Source organism: Topomyia yanbarensis, chromosome 2 (assembly GCF_030247195.1).
Source record: "Topomyia yanbarensis strain Yona2022 chromosome 2, ASM3024719v1, whole genome shotgun sequence".
In the NCBI taxonomy this organism is placed as follows: Eukaryota; Metazoa; Arthropoda; class Insecta; order Diptera; family Culicidae; genus Topomyia; species Topomyia yanbarensis.
Window position 1 is genome coordinate 432233033 of NC_080671.1, and position 11759 is coordinate 432244791.

The 11759-nt window shown below is 38.1% G+C and overlaps 1 protein-coding gene across 1 annotated transcript in view; it reads right to left on the reverse strand.

The window, feature by feature from the left end:
• The window catches only part of LOC131685477 (interference hedgehog-like), a 291909-nt gene that overhangs the window by 135763 nt on the left and 144387 nt on the right, over positions 1-11759 (reverse strand). The gene's annotated exons all lie outside the window — the stretch shown is intronic.

The following is an 11759-nucleotide window of genomic DNA, read 5'->3' on the forward strand; positions in this document are numbered from 1 at the left end:
CAAAACAACATTATTGGTTTTGTGCCAGTCTAAGACTGACCAGGCAGAGTGAACCATGCCAAATCCGGCCGAAAAGTGTCAAGTCTTTCATGTGGATTTGTCCGTTTACAGACTCAGATGTGACATGATGTGAATATTTTTCCACAAACGCAGATCGCTTGCCAAACAAGGTTTTTGGCTGGTTGGCTAAGGCCAAATTTTGTATACGTGGTGTACCAAAGGTTTCATTGTTGTTGTTGTAAAAAATACAATGTAACTTGAATCGAAATGTTGGATTGACGTTTGAATTGGTTCTTAATCACATGGGATACGGTACAATGAGCGATTCCCACAGGCTGAAAAGTTATGAACAATGGAGTGCGGCTATTTTTTGGAATTTAGTTTATGAAATGATTTCATAGTCATCGTAAGTGCGGGGCCCCCAAAATCCCAGGGTCCCCAGCCCTGGCCCAGTGTAGCCAATGGGTACGAGCCAGTTCGCAAAACTCACGCGTAATATCGTCAGAGCAGAGGGATGTACCTAACACCTCAAATCTGCCAGATCGTGCACATTTTGGGTGATTTTCTATATGCAGATTTGTGCAGCGTAAGTATCTCATCAATTCAGTGCCGATTATGAGTGATGGAAAGCGCAATGCTGCCACAATATGATGGCTTTTGAAATCATCGTATAGTGATGGTTCATTATGCGTCAAATAAAGGGAACAATAGTCATATTTCTTGTATGTGTACTCAACAGTTATATTTACTTGTGCCGTCACACAAGTATCGCGAGCTGTGAGGTCGAATTTACAAGCACCAGAGTTTATTGTACAGCAATTAGAAGATACCAAACACATTGGCTTATTATCGCCTATAGTGAACCCCGAAATGAATATTAGGGACATGACGATCATTTGAACCCACTGTGTTAGACCATCCAGGGCCGGTGAAATGCGTGGGTAGTATGGGTAGTACTACCCACTCGAAAGTTTGGAACAAACCACAACCTGAAATTAACCATGTAGTGTCTCGCGCACAAAATACATGCGTCTGAAATTCTCGATGTACAACAATTTCATATTAAACTTGCAGTTTTTTAACAAACAGAAAATCACTAGCCTCCTTGGATTCGCTGGGAATGCTTGAGATCAAATTTTCAGGTAACTGTTAGCATGTCAACCAAAAGAGAAACGGTAACAAAATTCGGATATCTATCGGGGAATTAAAAATATGTGTATGAGAGACATACAGGAACGGAAAACTGGCATTAAAAGACTAGGCGCACGACCAGACAACATGTTTAATGTTGCGATAACCGTCACCACCAGCGCAGAGACTCCAATACTCCGAAGATGCGCATTCAACGTACCATGATTGGATATGACCTTATATACCACCAAACGGATTTCACGACCTTCATCCATCCCCTTTAACCAAGGTTTGCTGACACCTTTCGGATTCCAAAACTTTCATTGCCCCCAGAAATTTGATAAATTTTCAAGCGTCCTCTGACAAGATATATTGAAATTTTTTCCTTCTAATGCCTAAGTGTCCGCCTTCTCATTACCCAGAATGAAGCAATGTGAAAGAATTCAAACTAATATTTGTATCTGGTAATCTGGTACGATTTTTCGTTTCGTCTGAATCAAGCCAGTCAAAACGTTGTACGCTTCCACCGGAGGAATTTCTTGTTTTGATTCGATTGTTTCGGATATAGTGGACGTGTAGCTTTTTGAATCAATGGGCACACTACATATAGCGAAGACGAGTACAATGATAAATCTAACGCGCCAGGCCTAGCTGGTGGAGTTGACGTTCGTGTCATTTCCATCGTAGTCAAGATGGTCATATTGAAATTGTCGCGAATATCATACATTAAGATAGATCGGTTATCATCGTGAAGACAAGCCCATGGCATACCGTGGAAGTTGAAGTCACCTAGAACCACCTGAGGTGCGATGAGTATGGAAGCAATATCACTAAGTCTTTGTCTTTGATTCGGATTTGACAAGCGACAATTTCAATACTTGGTACCGAACAAAGACTATTCCGATTGAAATAATAGCACAAATTGTGGATGATCTACGTCTAAAGTTAACCAAGTTTTCTATAATACAAGTACATTGTGTAAAACTTAGGAAAATAATAGGAGTGACGCACTTACTTCGGTTTTGTGACAGCACCCATTAAGGGACACTTTCAGGCGTTTACGAAGAAGATTCTCCTCTTTCACATTACAAGATGTTCCCTCAATGGGATTGTCAGAATCTCGCTCTTTAGTGAGCGTAGAAATCAGCCGTGGTCGGTGACGTAGCCCTCTTTAGCATTTTTTTTTCTCGGAGAGGATCTCACAAGAATGCTTCAATGTTTCCCCGTCTAACTTATATGTGGGATAAGTCGACAGTTCATGCAGAGTCGCTCCATAGAAGGAAATTTTTTTACGATTCTCTCCGCATTTTCCGCTCTATGCCGTGTTTCTACAATGGGTAACTATATAACCCTTTTGTTTGTAATGTCGGTAGTTAATGAACAAAAAGGCGAACAGCTAGACGAGCCCCGTTCAAAAGAACAGATCCGGCGAAAGGCTCGAAATGAGGCCAATGGAAAATAAGTTGTTACTCCTCGATTGTTGCTTAACGCAATTGCTTGCATGCCTGAATTTTCACTGACTGTGGCGAAGGTTCTGGAAGGAGCCAATCCCATATTTCACAGTTAAGGCGCCTCCCGGAGACTACACCATCAATCTTTACTTCCCGGGTGGGTACGTATATAAATAGTTATACGTACAGGCCCGAGTGTTGTTATACGTACTTATACATACACGTCCAAGGGCCGGTTGTATTAGATGGATACGGTTTGTATTGAAAAGGAGTCTTATCGGCATTATTTTTTGTAATCGGAGAAATATTCCTCCCCATTTGTCAATATTATCATTCGGGCTTCAATATCCACCAAAGAAGGTTCTATCACAGGGAATGCAACGAAATTGAAAAGAATGGGGTGATGGGTACTTAGCTGTACAAATGTTCTACATAGTATTAGTAATCAATATAAAAATTTTCGCTATGTCGTCGGTCATACAGCCCGTTAACAAAGAGTGTTTCCAAATGAATACAAGCTATTATCAGGCAATGTTGCTTTAGAATCTTCTTCGCAACGAAGCACGGTGAATATGAATCAGCTGCATTCGTCCCATATCGTTCTTCGCTCTTATATTCAAGTTGCTGTTGATATTCACCCACGAATGAAGCCGACGGCCAATCCGTGTTTATCCGAATGCTTTATCCATACGTTCTTACCTTGCTACTCGTCGAGCGACCGAATGAACTGCACGAGGAAGCTATGAATTGAATGACGAATAAACGAATCAGCAACCCATTCCTCACCATAGCGATGATCGTTTACAACTGTTGGCGAAGATGACTACAATTTCATCTTCGCAGAATGATGACTGGCGATGAAATATATTTGTATTCTGATGCGTTGTACTGTTCGGAACAAGCCAATGCGCTACTGGTTCTTAGTACAAAACTATGGGTAAAATTAACAGGTAGCCGAATCAAGGCAATATATGTTATTCATATATAGGACAATTTTAATAGAAGCCTTGTTTATCAAGCATTCAAAGGAAATTGAATCCATGTCTGGTGATAAAATTCGGCATGAGGCAAATAAAATGAGGATGAAGTTTTGATTTTAATCTGCACATGGTGATATACCATAATAATTTAATCTATTGCTGATGTTTTGCTAGTATCACGACGAAATCGTTCAATCAGCACGACTGTTTAAAAATAACATATCTTAAGCAGTAAAATGAACTTTTTTTGGTGAGTAAAATATGGATAACGCAAATATTATTTTTGCGGGAGACTTGACGAAGAGTGTTGTGAAAAATAAAAATCATGCAAATAAAGGCATAAGAAAAAAAGAGCTGTAATAATTTTTTTTCAATATTGTCGTAATCCTTAGATACCAATCAAAATATAAAATGGTTGCATTTCATGAAGTTAGATTTTTTAAATACATTTCCTTTTAGGGATTAACTATACAGCATACATTGCATGCGCACACGTCTCAAATTCAGCCATAAGACTAACTGCTAACTTTGTTAACTAGTACTATAAAGATAGATTGATGTTTAGGGTGAGTTTTTTTGTGACGTGGTTTTCATTAACAGCAGGTACAAAAATTTTGTATCTTTCTTCAGCCTATTACACAGTGGTCGGAAACGCCAAAAACGTAAACTTAATTCACTAGAGGCCAAACCATCGAATATATCACATGGTGTCTTTGGAGGAATTGTTCGTATGAATATTCCCACAATCTGATAACAATTGAAATTAGGCATGGCTTACTATGATCGAACTAAAACAATTAACTTTTTACATTTATGAGGTATAAAGTTGGTGTCTTCGACAAATTTGGAAGTGAAGAATTTTTTTTGAAGAACTTGAGCTTGTAGGACTAAAGGTTATCGATTTATAAGGCGTTTTCTATGGCAAGTTGTAATTGAATGTCTGGTTTTCTTTAATATAACTTTTTTAATTGTGATTTTTCGTGCAAACAATGTTCGAGACAAATGTGTAGGTATCAAAACTACATAATATTGTCGAAGACTGTATGTAAAAATACTCATTCGTTTCAAAGTTATTGAAGATTTTGACATTTACTTCAACTTCAACTACGTATAAGAATGAAAGATGCAAACCAAAATGCACGGACAGGCACTTTTTTCACTGTCTAAACTATGCACAATAAAGGTAAGAAGGTTTGGTGCGTGGCACTCTACAACCCTATCAATAGAGTAAGCTTACTTTATAATTTATGACTTCAATTTTTATTAGATAGTGGGGAATATTCATGCGAACAATTCCTCCAAAGACACCCTGTGATATATTCGATGGTTTGGCATCTAATGAACTAAGTTCACCTTTTTGGCGTTTCCGTGTATTGCCACTTGGTTAAGTCTTCCCATAAAATCTTAGTCATGTCTCCCCAACATTTCTTCATTGAACTCAAATTTTAGTAGTAACTATTCCAATATTCCGATTTATGTAAAATCATTTCACTACTTCATAAGTAATAACATGATGAGTTCCATAAAAATAATTTACTCGAATAAATACACAATTGAACGCAATATATTTACACCAAAAATACATCATTGAACGAAAATTTATTGATTGCAGAATATTTTCTATGATGAAAGGATTTTCCATTTCAAACTTTAAAAAAAAACCTTAAGGGATCAAAACAAGTATAAAAAGATTTTTTTAAATTTGATTGCCAAATAGAATACGTTACAGCCAATTGTAGAATCTTACGTCAAGTCGCCCTATGTTCCCCTACTCTATTGTCGGAGCAAATAAATTTACGTACATTTTCGAAATAAATTAGAAGTACCAAGTTCCAATCAATCGTAAATCTAAAATTCACCCACATAAAATAAACAACTTGATCAAACTGATTTGAAAAGAAATCCAAATATAAACTGTATTCGACCTATAGTCATTTGATTTCTTACATTTTGGTTATTCTAATATTATAAAACATACTGTTACTGATTAATAAAATCTATAATCTACGTCCAATATAATTTGGCACCATTATTTTTACGACATATTTTGAACACTATTTATTTTATACTTCAGAGGTAAAAAAATACAAACGGACTTTTTCAAATACATAAAACTCACAATCCAATTATTGAAAATCAATTGAAATGTACTATCAAATCCAATTTAAACATGCATCATTTCTCCCGATTCCTCATGGCAATCGTGGAATTATGAATCGTTTTCTATGACATTTTCTCAACTGTGATTTTTGATTAATTTGGAGAACTTAAAGATTAACTAATGATACTGAGACCAAACCAAACGAATTTGGAGGAATTGGCAGTAAAGGAGACAAATGTATGAAAAGCGTCCAAAATAAGGAGGGGTCCAAATTACGTAGATTATCTTATCATTCGTTCTTCAACATCGTGTTTCTATCTCTTGATTTTTGTGTAAATTTGCAATTTTTCTGAAGTCCGTTTTATAAGACTCCTTCTCAAAATGTATTCCACATAATTTTTTTTTTTCGCGTACGACCATTGTTCGTCCAACTGGGAATATTTTCTACCAAATTAATTTGCAAAGGTTGGACAATTTTTAACCCCCGCCAACTTCAATTGAAATTTTTGCCCTTGGCATTATGAAATATTATTAGAAAAAATACTATTATTAGTCTTTAGAAAATTACAGCTCATATATTTTTATGGGAGCAATCTTAGTATTATAATAAGAATACACCCATTTCTTGAAAAAAACGAAGTTAGGGTTTTGGGGTATTTTGTTCCATAAATTACCTATTTGTAATAACATTTCTGCTGTATGCTGTAAATCATACATCTTTTGCAGTTTTCCAAGTTTTCAACAACTCTATACCGGTTGAGATGGGATTCCTAATGAGATGTTATGTGTAGAACGATTTTTTCATCAAATATGGCGCCGTTCTTATTTATAAAATCCAACATGTTTTGTGTCACTGTACTGGGATAATATATAGAAGTACTGGTGTTTTCCTTTAATTTTTTGGTGAATTTCCTTTAAGAATTAACGGTGATTTTTACTACGTAAATGCGAAAAACGTTCATTTCATTTTCATGTGTCAAATTCATTGCAAATATGAAAATCGAAAGAAAAAAGATGGGTGGGTAATGTCAGAGACATAACCGGAGTGAAGTAGAATACACTTTAGACCGGTAAATTCTGCTCTGGAATAAGCAATTTCTATGCGATTTTGTCGTCTTTTGCACATTCATAGTTTATTTAAAGTATTTTTGGAATTATCAAGTTGACAATTTGCAACATTCTTTGAAAATATTGTTGAACTTTTATGAATGAAGGCACGCAAACGAGCGTTTAACCGTCGTCCTACTTCCAGCATCAGAGAAGTAGCAGATCAGCATTTTTCGCTACATGGCCTGTACCTAACAGACCGCTCGTAAGTCCACCGGAGGAAAGGCTCCCCGCAAGCAGTTGGCAACAGCCCCCTGGCAACCCTATACTATCATATGGAGTTTGACAGCGACCGACATATATGGGGCGTTATAGCTATAAAGCCCCAAACAAAGAATTATGTTCGGCACTATGCTCGATATTCAAGCATTCCACACGACGTTTTGCATCTTGTGGGATGATTTAATATCATATCATTCAGAAAATCGACATTTTGAAACTAAATACAGCGTCTAATCATTCGGTTCAAAATCAATGTTTTGCTTTCATGGCAGTGATGCTGGCTGTACAGAGACGTCGTCCTTGACAGGGAGCTGGTTGGCAACGAAGGCCGTGTAAAAGTGCCCCAGTCACGGTTGGCGTTAAGAAGCCTCATCGCTACCGAACAGAAACTGTCGCCCTGCGAAAAATTCACAGCTATCAGAAATCGAGCGGGCCTAAATTGTGACCCAAAATAAACCACAAACCAACAAGTTCTTTTCAGAACCAGCCAATTATAAAGTATTATTATTATACATGAAATTTTCCATTGCCTTACAACCTCCCTCCCCCTTTCCTCCCGGCTTGAATAACTATCAATCTTGATGATGCTGTGCGGTGGGGGCACTAATTTTGATTATAATGGAAAATTTAGGTTTGCGCGTTTTTTCCAAAAGTTTTTTAGCTGTGCTGTTTTCAAGGAAGTTGTAGTTGAATTCAAAATAAAATAGTTTATTTCTATTGTCAGAGATGGACCTTCCAACGAAAACTAGTCTGGCTCGCTTGGAATCGAATTGTATGGACCAACCACTGCTTGCACAAAATCTGTTATTTTCAGTAATTGAACATTCTACACAACTAGTCACAACTATTTCCAATCAGCGCAAAAATCGAAGGTTTTCATTCAGTACAATAGCAGATTTTCACTTTTAGAAAAACTGGCAACATTCTGGCCGAAATTTTTGAAACGGAGCACCTATATCGAATCGTTAGAAAACGTTCGATTTTTGTAAATTGAATCATTACACTAACCTGTCTACAAATAACTTTTGATTTTGTGCGTGAAAGCGACGGTATTGTTTACAAGTGGCTCACTTACCATCCAACGCTCTTGACAAGCCACTTTCTGCTGCTTGTAATAACAAAATTTCAATTTCATTCTTTGTCGATAAATTGATGGCCCTGAAAAGGGCCTTTTGTTTGGGCAGTGTTCGAAATTTACTTGGCGCTGGTGTACATATATGGTAACAGTTTTGGTGCCATGGAAGACGGCGTGCTTGGCCAACTCTTCTAACAGCAGCAAACGGACGGCGGTTTGAATTTTGTGGGAGATGCTGCAAACGAACTGCTGTATGCTGATGCTGGAAACGAACTGAGCGTGAGCAACAGCATGCTGAGTTTTTATACCTGACTACAGCACAATGTAAGCTCGTCCTTTTTTGTGTTGTCCTCAATATGTGTTCTTCGTAGCTCCACCCTTTCGTTGGTCGACCACATATTTTTGATAAAGAACAAAATTGAAATTGTGTTTCCAATACGGAGATTATCGAACACTCAGGGTAAAGAGAGTAATGTAATACGGCACTTTGGTAAAATGTTTGAGAATTGAAACTTTTTTTGAATGCGCCTAGTAAAAATGTTTTCCACTTCACTCCAGTTTCTTTCTGACCATATTTGCAATTTGCGTACTGAAATAAATCATAATTTAGGGTTTAACCCAAATTGCTCTCCAGGGAGAAACAGTCCATGAAACAGAAAATGCAAACTTATTCTTTGAAATGATTTTGGTGGCCCTGAAAAGGGCCTTTTTTATAATGATACAAGTGAGTTCTACCTTTTCAACTTCCAAATCCATACAAAGTGCGTCCCTGTCGCTTCAGAGTATAGACGACATTCATTGCGGTTTTGCGCTTGGCGTGTTCAGTGTAGGTCACGGCATCTCGGATGACATTTTCCTGCACACCCTCAGCATTCGTAGATTAAATCGGAGATGCATTTTACACCACCACGACGAGCCAGACGCCGAATGGCAGATTTGGTGATTCCCTGGATTTTATCACGAAGAACCTTGCGATGACGCTTGGTAGGGAACGCAAACATGATACCGCTCATTGGACGAGCATGTTGCTCGTGTGGTAAGCGAACACCCACTGATACAAAACAAGCTCGCGTGACCTGTATATATAACATTCCCGTATGTAATGAAACGCTTACATGCTCCTTTTTGACGACTCTGCGTGGGATATGCTGGCAAATTGCGCATTTTCCTCGCTGTTTTCGAAGGATTTTCTGAAAATCCTTGTTTTGGTTTATTTATAGTAGTCGCAGTAATTCCGAAATTTAATACGAAATACGTGCACAAATTTCCGATCAGATCAGAGTGCAAAAATATTGCGATTTCGTCCAGTAGAACGGAAGATATTCGCATTTCAAATCTGGGAAAATTTCTCAACTGAAATTTTTGAAACGGCACCCCATATTGAAACGTTAGAAGTATTCTACTTCAAAAAATATACAACTTCATTATTCCATTTTTCAATTACCTGAAGGATAAGTAAATTAAAAGTCTTTCCTATTAACTGCAGCGGCAGAACGTTTTTGTATGTATAATGATGAAATACAGCTACATTTCACAGGACTTCAGTGCTATGCTAATATTTAGAGGATCGACAATGTTTTACCTTGTTTCGAAAGTATTTGTCTAAAAATGTATGGCATTTTATTAATAAAACTTGCAAAGTTGAATTTTTTCATAAATGTTACATTCTAATAACGAATAATTTTTCAACACAATTTTAAAAAAATACATGAATTTTACCGCATTACCGCGCGGTGCGGTGCAGTAAATGCTGTGCGGTTGCGGTAAGCGGAGCGTTTTTATTATTTTTTGCGGTTGCGGTGCGGACTATCCATTTACCGCCCACATCCGCACCGCAACGAACCCTACTGGTTCGGGTTACTAATTTAATCTGACGATGATTCGGCTAAGCTTGGTTTAAATCAGAATGCATTGAATTGACAAAAACTTGTAAATGAGCTCGATTACCCTTCTATGGACACAGAAATTGTTTTTAATTACCTCGACCATTATGATTCATTGAAGTTCCAATAGTCTAGTGGATTCATAATAGGAAACATGGTGTTGATTAATTTTAACCCGCGAGACATCCGCAAATTTACAAAAATAATTGATTTGTTTTGCTTTGCTTACGAAGCTTCCCGCTTCGACTCTGATCATTAACCAAAAAACCTGTTTTAATCCACCTAGTGGTGCAATTGTGCCTTTCTCATTTCTCTAAACTATGGCACGGAGGCTTTTTATGTTCAACATAATCGTGGAAATGTCCATTACATTCTTAGTACACTTTGCACTTATACACAATGGCATGCCAGCCACGAACTTGATGAGCTACGTGTCGACGGTGAAACACTTGAAACAAAAAAATATCATACTCCATTAGCCTAATCAGCATTAGATCAATGTTATCTGCTTGCTAACTCATTTTGTCATGCGGGGCTGGGTATGTGAAGAGGGCGAAAGTCCCATGAACGAACGACTCCCCAGCTTAAATTATTATGCTTTGTGATACAGTGGTGGTTTAAAGATGACGGGGTTGAAAGGGAGGGGTATGAGGGCTGGATGGGGTGGTGGTCTGAGGGGTGATTTAAGGAGATTTTTAAAGGAGGGGCGCGAACAGTAGAGGGGGGGGGGGGGTGTAACCTCTCTCCGTAAACCATCAACTACGCCTCTGTTAAAATCCAGAAACCCTAAACGAGTCGAAAAAAAAATTTGGCCGGGATTAGGTTGACGTTTTTCAGAGTGATTGCATAACCTTTCTATATGAGAAAGGCAAAACATCAATAAGCAATTATTATGTACTACTAATGCTTCTTTATAACAAAAGTCATCCAATTTCGAACATATCAAGCAAGCATTTCTGTACAATTTCGGTCAAGAAACTGACCCTTCCAGCAATGAACAAGGAATTTGTTTTTCTATGACGCAATGCAGGAGAAATGAAGAACGAAGAATCCTAAGCGAAGAATGGCTAATGGCGATTATCATCTAGGCCATTCGCGTGCCGATCGGCATGATGCGCGAAGATGAACATCGCATGAATGGCTAAATTCAACAAACAACGATGCGAACAAGCAGCGAACAGCAGACATCAGATTCGAATTTTTTGTTTCTTTGTGTTCATTTTCGGTGATTCGGTGCCTTCGTGCGGCGAACGGGGTAGCGTTATTCGAAGCATGGGTGAATAACACAACGAATATCGCATTGAGGATGATCGAATGAACTAGTTTGGTGAAGAACATTTGCAACATTGTTATCAGGGAGTTTTCATTTTCACTTACACACGATATGTCTAAATTTTCATCAATGCGAGTAGAAATTACTCCGAATCTTACTACCCACTCGGGAAAAAAAGTATTCCGCCGGCCCTGAGACCATCAACGTCCACTGTGTCAGAGATTCGATTAACACAGCAAGGGTAAGACCCAAGACACTCCGTGCACTGCTAGAATATTTTAGTCCTGCTAGCTATTCAGTCCTCGGCACGAATAAAACACCTTGACTTGATGACTCCTATTTTAAGTCGCTTCTTGCGACTTGGGAGTAGGATCCCTACGGATCGATTCTCTGCTGAAATACTTCCACCCACCGGATGCCACACGTACTCTAAGTTGATTTTATCCAGAGTCCGAAGGACTGTGTATCAACCTGCTAGAAGAACACAGCCGACGAAAATGCGAGCAATTTGATTTTCTTTAACATGTAATGACAAA